General features: G+C 33.8%; 1 protein-coding gene across 1 annotated transcript in view; it reads left to right on the forward strand.

Moving 5' to 3' along the window:
* The first annotated feature begins 9378 nt into the window (after window positions 1–9378).
* The window catches only part of LOC106129557 (uncharacterized), an 86045-nt gene continuing 79272 nt past the window's right edge, over window positions 9379–16151 (forward strand). Inside the window, exon 1 of the mRNA XM_013328154.2 lies at window positions 9379–9514. The gene's annotated coding sequence lies outside the window, so the exon portion shown is untranslated. The remainder of the gene's footprint in view (window positions 9515–16151) is intronic.

Below are 16151 nucleotides of genomic sequence, written 5' to 3' on the forward strand. Positions count from 1 at the left end.
TTTGTTATCAAAATTTTAAGGTTAGCAAAATTGACAATATCAATGGTTTATACTTAAAGTTCATAATGAGATCTCAACTTTGTAACCACCTAATAAAAAAGTTATATGAAACGAACCGTGACTGATTTTATAACAGCCATAATCAGCATCACGTACATAATTTGTGATTCGGCATCAACCATCTACCGCAGGTATAGCCAGCCACGTAATAATTACAAATGTTTATTGAATTATGCCGTGTGGTTCCCGGCACCAATTAAAAAAATAGTAATAGGAACACTTCTCTTTCCCATGGACGTCGTAAAAGGCGACTAAGGGATAGGCTTATAAACTTGGGATTCTTCTTTGAGGCGATGGGCTGGCAACCTGTCACTATTTGAATCTCAATTCTATCATCAAAACAAAAAGCTGAACGTGACCTATCAGTTTTTAAGACTGTTGGCTCTGTCTGCCCCGAAGGGATATAGATGTAACTATATGTATGTATGTATGAATTTATTGAATAAACAAGCATACGCCTGCGGCCCTCGTTATACATATTTTACACAAAAAGGCTTCACGTTGGCTCTTGAACACAAAAGGTATCTGATACACCAAATTTCAAATCCCTAGCTAGCGGTTTGGATTGGTACATCAGTCATTCAGTGTCCTTTTTTATAAATTTATTTTAACAGGTACCGCAACATAGATATCAGTGGGTATAACTTGATATGCTGTTGACTGTACCCAGGAACAAATACCGGGATTTCCAGCCGCCTTTTTATGGCGTGTCGGAAATAAAGCCTCAGATACTTCCGTTGTGGGCAATAGGGCCTAATTCGTAAGCGGTCGCGTTTTTATTATGGACCAAGTGTTACACACAATTAGTCAAATACAAGAAAGTTGTTCCTAATGTCGTGTAATGTTTTTGGGTCACAATCTGGCTCTAAACGTTTTGTCCTCATTTATTTTAGACGTGACAACGTCTTATAATTCGATTGAGCCGGCTGCACGCATGAAAAACCATGACTCATGCGGCGTTACCTCGCTCTGAGGCGTTCCATGTAAGGCTTGAAGTGCAAGCGAGAGCGCGGAACGAGCAACAAAGATGCGCAATCATTTATATTTAAGTTAACCTTTTATATTTTAGGACACAAACTTATTTCAGAAGAAAAGCGACAAAATCCAAGATGCTTCCGCTCACTATACTTTATATGGAAAAGGATGCGTTGTTTATTATGTGAACTTCTGAACCCTAGTTCTTACTATACAATATAATTCATATACATTACTACATACATATAGTCACGTCTTTATCCCTTGCGGGGTACACAGAGCCAACAGTCTTTAAAAGACTCATAGGTCACGTTCAGCTGTTTGGCTTTATAATAGAATTGAGATTTAAGTAGTAGCAGGTTACTAGCCCATCGCCTAAACGAAGAATCCCACGTTTAAAAGGCTATCCCTTAGTCGCCTTTTACGACATTCCTGTGAAAGAGATGGAGTGGTGCTATTCTTTTTTCTTTTGGTCCTCCACCACACTGCACTTATATATAATTATTTTATGTTTAAAATGTGTCTGGATGTAGTGTTCAGGCTTCTGACTCTTTTTATCAATAACTTAAAGCAATAAGTTTTAAGTCAGAAGTTCTTCGCACGAAAGTAAGTAGGGAATGCTTTACACAGCCACGAGTTTCAAAAAGTAAGTGCATGAACTCAGGGCGCAGGGCGATGATCTTGTCGAAATTTTCATAGCGTTTTTTATAACATACAAGAGGCCGCGCAATTTTGCGTGAAAGAGTAACAAACAACCATACTGACATTCTGACATACTCACAAACTTTCGCATTTATAATATTAGTAGGATTCCTCCCACGATGTCACAATAAGAATGGTTGGTTTGTGCAAAAACAGGTACTTAAAAAATTAAAGTGATGGGACAGTCGCCTATTCTCATTGATACATACAAACACAAATTAAACTATGTCGCTTTCCTGGTAGATAGAGACTACATCTTTCCACTTGCCGAGATCCCTGCATACTTCATCTACATCGCTTCATTCACTCACTTTTATAATGGAATAATAGGGGTACACTAACATAATTTAAAGGAAAATGTACTGACAATTACGAGTAATATTTTGAGATAAATACATTTATTATAATTATTATTACCTTTTTGCTGCTATGTTGTTAATACATTATTGTGAATTTGCTGCAATTTATTATGGTCTTATAAAGTGTTATTGTATTGTATAACCCTCTTACGAGTTCATCAATTTTGGGCACTCTTGACCTGACCTTTTGCTAGGACGACAATATAATATGTCATATATTATAGTTCTCATTTACACAGAAGATCTAAATAAACCCTTTTCTGTTTGTTTTCAAAATTCAAGGTTTATGTACGAGCGTTAACAAAAACGGTGCGACAGTAAACGTAAAACCTAGCTCGGCCACTCATCTCGAAGGCTTTCGTACCCTTTCTTTATCTGCGGGAAGATTTATTGACGCGCCAGGGCCTTATTGAGATATTTTATGTAAAATTTACTGCTGTACTGCAGGCTTCATGGAAATGACTAGAGGACGCCCGCGACTTCACCCGAAAATCTTGTTGATTCCCGTTTCCGCGGAACTTTCAAGAAATTCTCTCATAATACACCTTTAGACCACATGAGGAATACACACAATAGCTTGAGCTGTGCATTGTCTGTTTAAAGATTTAAGAGGAAAAAATAAAGTTACATACATACATATAATCACGTTAATATCCCTTGCGTGATAGACAGATCCATCAGTCTTGAAAAGTACAGTTTCATTTACATTACTCGTCTAGCTTTTAACATTATAACGTCTTCTTGCAAGATAAAACAGCTGGATCTTATCAACTAAATTTAGAAGTAAACTCTGTATTCTTTTTATAAATGAAGTATTATGTAGGTATCGCACGAAACCGAAACACTGGCCAAAATGAAAAATGCCTAGATTGCGTGACGTGCATGACCTATTTTATCTAAGTTATGGGGTCACATATCAACCGTCATATGACGATACAGCGAGTGTATGCAGCCAAAGAGAGATAAGGATTTTGGCACACTTGCGAGTTTGTCTTCGTTTGGAACGTGGCCTAATTTTATTATTTCCTATAGTATTTGATTTTTTATTTTGGTGATTTTCAATTTTTCTAATTATTTTGCCTTTAATTGTTTAAAATATCATCACCATTGGCATATGAACTTACAGCTGAACGTGCCTTTGTTTTCAAGACTGTTGGCTCTGTGTTTCCCGCAAAGGATATAGACGCTATAATATGTATGTATTTATAGGTATGTAATGTCATTAGAATCAGATATTCTGTTCTTCAGAAAAAAAAATTCTGGATTGTTTTCTACTGAGAAGTTGAATATGTCAGATTCGTAAAGAAAATTTCATTCACTTTAATGTGGTGGTCTATGGGTTTCTCCCAAGAAAAAAACGCAACCGGAAGATAGCCCCCAGAGGATGACGATTAAAAAATATCAAGAAGAAGTTGTTTCACTTTTTGACATGGCATCTGTACTGCTTTTTCACAAGAGTATTTCATAATTTATATTTTTTTACCAGTGCCTTAACATTTGCTTAGAGAAGATTTTTTAATTAATAATGCTTATTGCGAAAACTAAATATTTACTTTACTTCGGTGCTAGAAATCTTGGAAACCAAATATTCCACTTGTAATGCTTTTAGCAAATTAATCCCTACTCGCGTGACTCTTCCAAAGTATAGCTATAAGAGACAATGAAACTTTTTGGCAATTAAATTACCTACAATAAGAATTTCAAGTAATTTAGAAGAGTTGATTAACAGTCTGCAAAAGGAGTAATTAAAGACAAAATGTTGACAAAACACCTAGGGTTTATTTCAAAATATTCCGAAGGCACATGCCTTCGGAATATTTTTTAAAGGTGTCAATCCATAACTACGCACGACGTATTTATGTACATTTTAGTTATGATCTGTTGAGAAAATAATAAGCCATTCTTAGCAGTTTCATATTTTCTAATACGTCATCAAGGTTATAGAAAAACAAGAAAGAAATTGTTTATTTATCTAATATTAAGATACTTAAAAATTCTAGTTGTTGCGTTAATATACACACATTTGTAAAACTAGATTGATACAAGGCGTTTCTAGAAAGATTTTTATACTTTACATCACTCATACATCTACACTAATTTATCGTATGTACGTCGGAAATATTTTTTTTCTTAAATACACACACGTCACACCTCTTTTATAAAGGGATAGGCAGATACAAAAGCATTCCATTTTATCTTTTTTTGAATTAGTATTTGTCAAATTTCTTTAAAGATTTCTCTGACGTTTTGATGTTAATTTTAGTAATTCTTTTTTCTTGAATGTAAATTTAAATTACTAAGTAAATATTCAGCTCAGCTTTGAATCGAGGAAGTAGTGGATGTCATTCTTTATCTCAACGTAGAAGCGTCTTTTTAGTAACTTTGTTATAACCTTGGGGCTTCTTACGTGTAACAATCCTAACTCGATTTAATTAGCACCAACAAACCCAGAGGCCGACTTCATAAAAGCTAAATTTGTTAAGAGGGAAATATGTCTTCAGAAATTCACACTTGTCAAGTTGACTGCAGGAGTAACCTGTCCATATTATAAAACTGCTATATCTTTAAATTGGATTGAGGTAAAAAAGGCACTTCGCAAACCTCTTTGAAAGGACAATTATTTAAGCAGTGCAGTTTGTTTCGCCGCTTCTTCTACACATGCGCATTGGAAGCGGTAGTAGTTATAATTAGATTTAAGTGATGTGACGTCAATAAGTGAAAATAAATCTATTTTATTCTATTTAAGACATTAAAATAAGAACACCAAATTTATTGGCTTCTCCTATTTTTGTCCTTGTCGCATGTCTCGTGTCGTCTCGTGCTGTCCCGTTTCACAACATAATAAAAAGCGAAACAGCGCTAGGCTAGGCTGGAGAAAATAAACAAATATTCTAAAATTGGATGTAACCGATTTCTAATTGGTTAAATGAAATACCCCAATGTGAAACTAGTGTGAAATAAATTTGATCGCGTGAATATTTTACGAGAAAAATCTACACGTTCCTTATGTATGCCGTGATTGCCCGCCATTTTCCTTCTCACTTAACTAATAAACAAATTGAATTGCTCAAGTTATTTTGCGTCTTTGTGGTTAATGTTTTATTTGTTCGTCCGTGTAAGTTTCGCAGGGAATGATATATAAATAGGTTATTGGATTTTTGCCATTGCCATGTAAGCAAATGCGAACTGCTTTCTCCACATTTAACTTAGTCGGCGTTAACTTAAAAAGTTTTTGGCAATCACTTAACCATGAAAATGCAAAGATTTCTTCATATTGACATTTGTGTTTCACATATTGTTACTTAATCCTGAAAAGTATACCTACTTTTCAAGTTTGATTTCTATAGTTTTTAAAAAAAGTTTGGCGCTATTCCGCACTAGTCTCGTGATGCGACAAGTAGGACGATTCATTAACCTTTTTTTTTTTAATTTATTTCACAATATATATATATAAAAATTAAATATATCTAGTATATCTATACATATCTATACATATAATAAAATTGTAGAAAAGTGCTGTCTGTACATTGAAAATAAAAATTAAAAAAATAGCAGGGGTTATTGTTATGTCGATGTCGAACCCAAAAATGTAATTAACTTTTTTTTTGTCTGTTTGTCGGTTTGTCTGTTTGTCGGTTTGTCTGTTTGTCTGTTCACGCTAATCTCAGAAACGGCTGAACCGAGTTGGATGCGGTTTTCACGAATATATTGTGGTATGCTTCAGTTATGCTTTAGTGTTTGTTTCATGTCAATCGGTTCATAAATAAAAAAGTTATTTCAAATTAAAGAATCACGTCGAACACTATTCTATGCTTATACATAGGCACCATTAATCTCCGCAACTATTTGACGGATTTGGTTGAAATTTTGTACCGATATATTTTAGAGCCTGGCGCAACATAAAGACTACTTTTTACCGCGGGAAAACATCCGTTTCCCGTGGGAATCGGTAGTATATTGTTTTTTTTAACGCCTGTTCCGGTCAGCGAACGACGTCGATCATTGTTACTAGATAGGTAAATTACAATCATTAATAGAATATGTTATAGGTACTTATTACCTTGGAATTGACTGGATTACCATGGGAAAAAATTAAAAGGGCTCATCTAAATTCTTTCTACTTAAGTTAGTTTAGGCTGATATCATAAACTATAAGAATAATTTACCGAGGGAAATCATAGTACTCCCATGGGAATGAAAAAACATTGTTCTTTTACGGCTGAAGGTAGTTTGTAAGCTGTTGAATTTTAAGAATAATGTCGAACAGATTCCTTCCAGTTTCCCGTGGGTCTGAGATGTTATCCCGCGGTAAAAAGTAACATAAGTGTTGTTATTTCCAAGCCTAAACTAACTGTTTGCCAAATTTCATCCATATCTGTTCAGTAGTATTTGCGAGAAAGACTAACAAATATGCGTCTATACAAAGTTTCGCGTTTATATTATTAGTAAGAGTTAATTCTATTATGAATAACTACTTTTTTTCTCTGTTAGTAGAATTTACTGAAAATAATTTTTATTTTATAATAAATATCTTTATAGAGAAGTTAAATAAAAATTATCGGTTTAGGAATCGCGGTTCAGCTTAGGATGGACGTTTGTCGGTTGCATACGACGACTGCGCGCGCGGGTAGGTATATAAAGCGCGCCGAGAACCGCGCCGCGCCATTAAAGTAGGTTTTTTAGCTACCCAAAATGACTGTGATTATGATCCAAAATAAAAATAAGTATATATTTTAAAAAAAACGCTGCTCATAGTCACTATTCCACGCGAACGAAGTCGCGGGCACAGCTAGTATTGAATATGATGGCTTTCATGCTTATCTGGCAGCGATGAAAAAACATAATTTTTTTTAATATAATTACCTAACTAGGTATGTGCCTTCTCATTTTTGTGCATTTATACATTTATTTAATGAAAGTTTAAACAAAGTGGTAACGGTAAGTATAGGTAATAAATAAGTCTTCAAAATAGATCCTATTTTAAAGACTTATTATTTTAAAGCAACCCTGTAAACATCATAGTAGAAATAAGGTGGTATATTTTTTATACATACATTACATACATACATATAATCACGTCTATATCCCTTGCGGGGTAGACAGAGCCAACAGTCTTGTAAAGACTGATAGGCCACGTTCAGCTATTTGGCTTTAAGATAGAATTGAGATTAAAATAGTGACAGATTGCTAGCCCATCGCCTAAAAGAGGAATCCCAAGTTTATAAGCCTATCCCTTAGTCGCCTTTTACGACATCCGTGGGAAAGAGATGGAGTGGTCCTATTCTTTTTTGTAATGGTGCCAGGAACCACACGGCACTATACTATATTTTTTATCTGTATTTAAATTTTAAATATTAATTGTCTTGATAAAAAAAATAGATAAAACTCTTTATTGCACCATAAGAGTAAAACATACAAAACAACACAAAGCAGATATAGATGGTACAAAGGCGGACTTATCGCTAAAGCAATCTCTTCCAGTCAACCTTTGGGTGGAAGGAAACAAAACAGGAGATCGGCGTTGGCGCAGAGCAAGATAAATAAATGTTTGAATATAATAAAATACAAACAGAATATATATCTATATATAATACATATAAATACATACAAATACGCATAAATACAGATAAATACATACAATAATAACATATAAGTACTTAGGATAGAGTAGAAAGATAATGAGACTTAACGAGATTTTTGAAACTATTAATTGTCTTGCTCTTAGCTTAAGTCCCGGTTGAGTCCTTAACACTCTGGAGAGGAGTCCGGGATATGCCTCTGACCATGGATCCTGCAATGGGTGAGTCAGGTTTTTACACGAAACCCATCTGACCTCTGTAACCTTTGCAGGTAAATCTAACCCATATTGGATCAATTATCGGATAATTATTATGGTTACACATTCAGTCGGCTGAATGTGCAGATTTCCTCACGATGTTTTCCTTTCTCGTAAGAGCAAGGCTAATACTTTAACTAATGTATATAACTTCAAAAATAGAAATATTTTATTATATATTTAGGAAAAAAACATAGTGAAAATTTCACAATGCTTAAACTGCTATCGAATATGTAAATGTAATGTAAATTATTTGTAAATTGCTTTCATTAAAAGCCGAATCGTTGGTTAACATGAACCAATAAAAGTGTTGAAAATGTTGGCATCAAGATATGTTTGTTACTCTTTTACGCAAAATCTACTGGTTAGATTTTGATAAAATTTTGTACATGGGTAGAATATAACCTGGAATAACATTTCTTAGCACCGAAATCCTGGGGCGAAGTTTGTTGACTATATTACATACATACATAAAATCACCTCATCATCATCTATATTCCTTGTCTATTTGAATCTCAATCTTTTAAAGATTATTGGCTCTATCTTCCCCGCAAGGTATACATATATACGTCACGTCTATATCCCTTGCGGTAGACAGAGCCAACAGTCTTTAAAAGATTCAAAGGCTTTAATGATATAATTGAGATTCAAATAGTGACAGTTTGCTAGCCTATCATCTAAAAGAAGCGTCTAACTTACTAAGCTTATATTAAGGAGTAAATTTTTTTCCCCATCAATTTAAATCGTAATCTAATTAGCCTTCAATAGAATACCCTATTTGGCACTGTAGACTTTTGTTAAGAAACAGTCGTGCCAAAAACCTTCACTTCTCATCTCAACGCATTGGCAAAGTTCCTAAAGCTTTATATTTCAAAGAAATACCAATTTTTTTGTCTTAAGTTGGATTAATATTAATTTTAATTTGGCTGTGTGTGTGTGTGTAGCTTTTGCGTTTCTGTGTTTTTGCCGACCTCTATACGCTTGTCTGTAATACTGAAGGTCTCGGGTTTGAATCCCAACTAGGGCTAGAAACGATCTTTCTCTCGAATCTCTGTGTAATCTGTCTCGCATATTTTTATTTATTTATTATTTATCTGTAACGAAGCAAAATAGCTTGAATGACTTCTGTTGCACAAGGGAGTTGCTTCGTGTGAACCTGAACCGTCAAAAGGCACACAATCGCTACTTTCGTTAATAGCGAATAACAGAAATATTCCAATTTTCTATCAGAACTAACATACAAGTAGCTATACAAAAAAAAATTCAATCTCGATGAGAGATAAAAACCATAAAACAATAACATACGCAACTGTAAGCAACAAAACTTTATGGTAACCGCAACCGTTATTCCAATTCGCGCAAAACGTTTCAGGAAAGTTTCCCTTTACCAAGATTAAGTTGGTGGGCCTGCGCGAACATACATGTTTCAGTCAGTATCGCGACACGCTTGCTTGGAACGGAACGTGCGGATCGGCCGCGGTCAAACTTTCGTGTTTCGTTTTACGGTAACAGTGCAGTGTAGTGATGTGATGTGATTGTTTGTTGATGCACCAGCAACAGTGATGACTCACCGATATAGCAGGTTAGTGTTTTTTTTTTAAGTTTTATTTTGCCGGTTTTTTGTTTGAATAGTAAATAATTAATAAATAGTTTAGAAAATATAAAAAAATAGTTAAAAATAGTCATACATATAATCACGTCTTTTTCCCTTGCGGGATAGACAGAGCCAACCGTCTCGAAAACATTGATAGATTACGTTCAGCTGTTCGGCTATTTATTTTATATATCAAATTTTATTAATTTAACAAAGCAATAGATTACTAAAATAAAATATACCTAAATGTAATAGATTATAATAATAGATATTTACTCTTGACATTATGGGCTTAAAATATAACTAAAAACGAGATGAAAAACAATAAAGTAAAAAAACATGAGCAAATTATTTTAATATAATTTAATTTATTTATTCTACTCTCTCTCAGTTGCACGAGGACCACCTTCCAATTCGTCCGTTTTTTTCGAAGTACATTGGTACGCATTATAAAGATGCTAAATGTTCCTATTTTTAATAACTTGAGAGCCGGAATTCCTAGAATACTTCATTCTTCCCTTTCATTTGTTTTGAAAATACTAAAATACGAAAATACTAAACTCTGAAAATCCGATACTTTTATTTTACCCTAATCTGCATGTAATCAAAATACGGTCGAATTGAGGACCTCCTCCTTTTTAAAGTCGGTTAGAAAAAAATATACTTAAATTGTAAAAAAATATTTAAAAAAAAATCCGACAAAATATTCAATATCTTTCGAAATATATGGAATAGTGAATCGAGATATGACATCTGAAAGCTTCTCAGACACACTTACATGAATAAATGTATTCCTTTTATCGACCTTACGCAATATGTGGGAGAAGACGCAGCTGACGGTATGATCTATTTCTTATATTTAGAAGCCTATGAGACACACTAAATACCTTGGTAACGTGTTACATATTGAGCGATTTCGGGGATGTCTTCTTTCTCCTAGCGTTACTCCTGGTTACAACTTCACGCTTCACCCAAAGCCCAGAGTGTGCCTTATAGTTTTGTCTTCGTTATATTTTCTGTAACATCAAGACATACCGAAGATACCTACAGTAACAGCAAAGGATTACTATAGAAAGGCAATTTTAAAAGTATTTTAACTGAACAAAAAAAGTTGTTACATAAGATTGACAAATGAATAGTAGGACCACATTTGGTAATTAAGTTGATAGGGCTATTATTAGGATGCCTACGCGTGACGCGTAGACAACTCTTTTGTTCAAAGATCAGTTAAACCAAAAATTAAGACAAATTAAAACAACAGTCAAATATTTTAATGATTCTTTTACTGTAAACTTGTTCTTATTCATAAACTAGGTGTTGCCTATGACTTTTTCCGCAACAAAATATCTGTCTGTTTTTGTGTATATAATGTATATTTGTATGTACTCGCATTACGCGAAACCTATTGCCTGGATTTTAATTGTGGTTTTTTAGGTAAGTATATGTTAAGTTTGGTCCCACTTAAAAAATAGGTTTACAAAATTTCTCCATATTAATTTTCGTTTTACGGCAGACGAAGTGACGCGCAACATTTAACTGCTTATTTTAATTTTAATTTAATTAAATTTAATTGTTTACTTTTAATTTATTTTCATGAAACATATTACGTATACCGAAAATATAAACAACAATATTGGTAATGGGAGGCCATTCAAATTATTTTCGCAAATGTCCGCTCCATTGACAGTCAATAAGGAAGTCGATATGATACAACGAACAACATCCACCAAATTATTCCGCGTAGACAACTTTTTAAGTGGAAGACGGAAAATTTACGTCAAAAAGATCAAATGATTTCCGATCCGTGAGGCGTAATGGATTTTTAATCTCAATTATAATAGATTACGAAATGAAAGGCTGTTTAAATATTTAACACATTAAAGCGATACTTTATAATTTCCGAGTATTTAATTTAAAATAAATATAATTAAGTATGTAGGTATCACGTTCCACGAAATTTTAAATCTGTTTTATATTTTTTCAAATAAACATACAAAGTTACAACAACATAAAGTATCAACGTAACTTAAGTATCAAAGGCAGTATAAGTATTTTACAAATTAAAGCGATACTATAAGCGTAGCGAAGTAAAAACAAAGTCTGCGCCAGCTGCATCTTTTACCGTGAAGATTGTAAAAGCCAATCGAGGGAAAGGCTAATATTAAATTGAGGTTCATTCTTAAGGCGATGAGCTAGCAATTTGAGTTTCAAATTCAATCATCAACCTAAACCGCTAAATGTGACCTTCAGTCTTTTCAAGACTTGACTCTGTCTACCTCGTTAGGGATAAAGACGTGGCAATACATATGTATGTTTGTAAGTGTACCCTACGTATAAAACTAACCTGATACTTATATACTAAAAGTTAACTTTGGTAATTAATGCCGTGTGATTCCTGGCACCAATGTGAAAAAAGAATAGGACCACTCTATATCTTTGCCTTTGGATTTCGTAAAAGGTGACTAAGGGATAAGTTTATAAACTTGAGATTTTTTTTTGGCGATGGGTTAGCATCCCGTTGCAATTGTTGTTGTCGCAATTCTATCATTTAGCATAACAGTTGAACGTGACCTATCTGTCTTTCAAGACTTCTGGTTCTGTTTACCCCGCAAGGGATATAGACGTGATAATATGAATGAAGGAAAAAATTAACTTTGGTAATAAACATATTAAGTTTTGTGAATTCCAAGCCAGCTATAGCTACTTCTTATTAGTGCTACATGTCTTCACATATTTTATCGATTGCAAATAATACGAGGTATAGGTATTCGCAATGGTTGGGTCAAGATTACCCGAAACCGACGAGCTTGCATGAAGAGAGTTATGGATATATTTGGTTAAAGCGAAAGAAGTATGTAGTGATCGTGGTAAGAGGAAATGTATAGTCTCTGCGTACCCTTCGGTAAAGGGTTAAGTTTATATGTGTATTTCGCAAATTTTCAAAGCAATCGTTTAAAAGTCAACATACAAGTTGATTGTTTTAACTTTTAAGATGGAACTGGCATGTCTTAAATAACATTATACATATAAATAACAAGCTTTTGCCCGTAGCTTCGCCCGCGCCAATTTAACGCCGCCTACACGTGCGAATTTAGCGCCAACTTCAAAAGAATACAGGGGTTTCGCAAATTCCACGGAAACTGTAGTTTTTAACTGAGATGACCCATAGGTCAACATATAGGTCCATAGGTTATGACCAGAGATCGGATTAGGTAGATTGATTTTATGTACTTGCATCATGAATTACCATTGAAAGCATAACATGGATAAGCCTCTTTTCCGGGATTTCATTTCAGTACTTACGGGATTGAATTAAATATTATAAATTTATGGATTTTCAAACTACAACACATGAAATTTATAGAAAGCAAGTCGGGGGAAAACAGCTACCACTTATATATTCTTCATCCAACTTGTGAAAATTCCGGAAAAAATCTTAATAATTTACAAATCCCGCAATCCCGGAGGCATGACCATATTAATATATACGTTTCAGTTCATTGACCCCAATTCAATCTACCTATTCCGATCTCTGGTTATGACCTAAGTCCTTCTCCACTCTTAATTATATGTACGCAAAATTTCAAGAAGATTGGTTCAGTAGATAACGGGTGAAGAGAACATAAGCAAAGAAACAAACAAATAAACTTACTTTTGCATTTATAACATAAGTATGTATAGCAAAAAAAATGAAATACTTTAGCCTCTTTGTGCCCCAAATACCAGAAATGTTCTTGTCCATTTCAGTTGGGTCTTTGATGTGAGTTGGTATTTTGGGCATTTCGATAAATAACATCTAAAGTTGCCTCCAAAGCCCAAAGGGATAAAGCATGAAAAAGGGTCTTTTAAATGCTAAATGTGTTTATGACATTTACTACCTGTAATGATATGAAAATATAAATATAAAACGAATGACTCCCACGAGCCTCTTTCAACGAGAGGTCTAGAAGATACTTTGTAATTTAATTTTATGACGTTGAAATTTTATTAATTAAAATGTAGATGCTTAATGTGGGAAGTCAAAAAGCACACTACTACTTTGTTGATAAACTTTGGTTTTAATTGACAAATGTTATTTGATTTTCAAATTGATATATCGACATTATCTCAGCAATTATACTGAATAGTTCTGAAAATTCAATAATGGATCTATTGAGTAACTATATTTGGGTGTCATTTCACGCTTTACCATATAATGCAACTTATTAAAAAAATTGAAATATGTAAACCAAGAGTAGAGTACTTAGAAAGATATAGATACATTACATACTCTCACATTAAAAAAAAATTTGTTCCTTAGAAAACGACTGTAAACTTACATAGGCAAAGCCCGGCTTTATTAAAGCGATAATCTGGATTTGAAATAAATATATCATTCATATGTTAATCATTCGCTTTTATGTTCCAATATTTTATTCAAAATTATTTTGGAGAACCGATAAAAAACCGCGTGTTTCATGGAAAAATCAGATAATGAATGCTGTCGATTAAAAGCTGTTACTCGCTCAAGCATGTGATCAAATGATTTTTTAAATCAACATTTTATTATATGATTCTTTCATTCTTTGAAAATTTTGTATGAATTAATTGAAAATTTGTCCGTTTGTTATTCCAGTCCAATTCACAGTTCACAATTGTTTCAACATCGAAAAAAAGAAATAAGAACAAAAATTGCTTTTTTAAATAGATTTCCAATTTGAAAATTATCACGTAGCGAACTAGAAACTTTTGTTAGTTCTGTCATGACCGATAAATAATAAATTTATTTTTATAACTAAAAAATAATTATGTGTTAGTTCCAAAAACGTAAATTACCAAGTAGCGAAATGTAAACTTTTTGGGACACTTAAAACTTGGTTTTGCTAGAGACGTAATAACGATTAAATTTAATAGTGTCTGCTAGACTGTCTTGGAACGCGTCAAAACTTGTGAATGAATTAAACTTATCCTCTCTTTTAGGTTAATAATAAATCTTATTCTATTAAGTATTTAGGTTGGTATACTATTGCATGGATCTAAATTGCAAAATATATGTAGTACAACGTTTAAGAATATTAATTGGATTTTTTTCCTCCATCTGACGTTAATCCTGGTTAGGTACATCTTTACCTCTCTAGAGGAGCTCAGGGTGTGGGTGAGTCAGTGGTCAGGTGATTGGGTGAGTCAAGTTTCTCTCTTGACTTTCATCTGACCAGAAACTCAAGAAACCATTATACGAGTATTATTTTTAATATTTTAAGCAATGTATCTTTTTACTATTCATTATAATCAACAAACATTTGTGTTTAATTACTCGACACTGTCTATCCAGTCATATATAAAGCCTTGACAAACTTTACCAAAATTCCCACCGGAGAGTTTCACCGGCGCCAGTCTTGAATTTTCAAAGCAATCCAAATACTTAACTGTTGGATTATTCAACATTTGTCACGGATTGGAGTTCGCTCGTCCGCAGTTACTGCAGTTTGAATCAAAGCACATTTGGCCAGTTGCTGACTTTGAGATAGTAGATCTGGTTAAATTTGTATAAAGCCACGGCTATTAAGGTTTAGTTGTTTAGTAAACCTCCACAGTTCAGCGCTTCGTCTGGTTGAATGCTTTACTTCCCTTTTGTCTTACTTGTGTTACAAGTGAAATAAACCCTTTCGTCAGGGGTTTTCCCTAATGGCTTTTACACCTTGACGATTAAAATAAACAGCTGAGCTCCATTTTGACGACACCTTTTTCAAAAAAAGCTTAATTGAAAAGTTTCTACAGATTTGAGTATAATTATAATATCCGACTCAAAATTATCTGAGCCGCGATACCTCAAGGCATAACATATTCCTTGCGAAAAATATTCTATTTCTGGTGCTTAAATTGTATCTATATCCTTACAAAACTAAGATGATGTTAATACTTAAAATGATATACTCAAGGCGGCATCTCCATAAAAATGCTTTGAATAAAAAATACCTTAAAAACACAAATAAAAATGGTATGAAATAAAATTTTATTTAGCCTGATCTTCACCTTTACTTGAAACATTGTATTTCCTTACCTGTCTGCGAAATCATCGTGGTTCATATTCAGATGTAGATTTCCCAAGAGCGGGTACGCGTCAACAATATACGAGTATAGTATAGTAACATACAATTTCCTTATATTTTTACTATACAATAAGTGATAGCGTGTATATAAACCGTATAATATAAGCGTTGGTGGTCGATTGGTTAAAGTGTCCGACTCAAAATTGCTGTTGCAAGATTAATATTCAGACAACTTGGGGATTTTCAAGACAAAGTCTGAATAGGCATTCTTTGAGCTTTCTTGCACCACTTTAGACCTCGTTGTGCGTCAGATCCAACTGATAAATACATACATACATAAAATCACGCCTCTTTCCTGGAGGGGTAGGCAGAGACTAACTCTTTCCACTTGCCACGATCTCTGCATACTTCCTTCGCTTCATCTACATTCATAACTCTCGTCATGCAAGCTCGGCTGTTTCGGGTACTCTTGACCTGATCGTTTACCAGGATGTCCTTAATTAGATCAAGTTACGTTCGTCTAGGTCTTCCCACACCGACCTTTCCCTCCACACACTCCTTGTATATCTGCTTAGTCAACCTGCTTGCAATCTGAT

The sequence above is a fragment of the Amyelois transitella genome, chromosome 16, assembly GCF_032362555.1.
Source record: "Amyelois transitella isolate CPQ chromosome 16, ilAmyTran1.1, whole genome shotgun sequence".
Classification (NCBI taxonomy): domain Eukaryota; kingdom Metazoa; phylum Arthropoda; class Insecta; order Lepidoptera; family Pyralidae; genus Amyelois; species Amyelois transitella.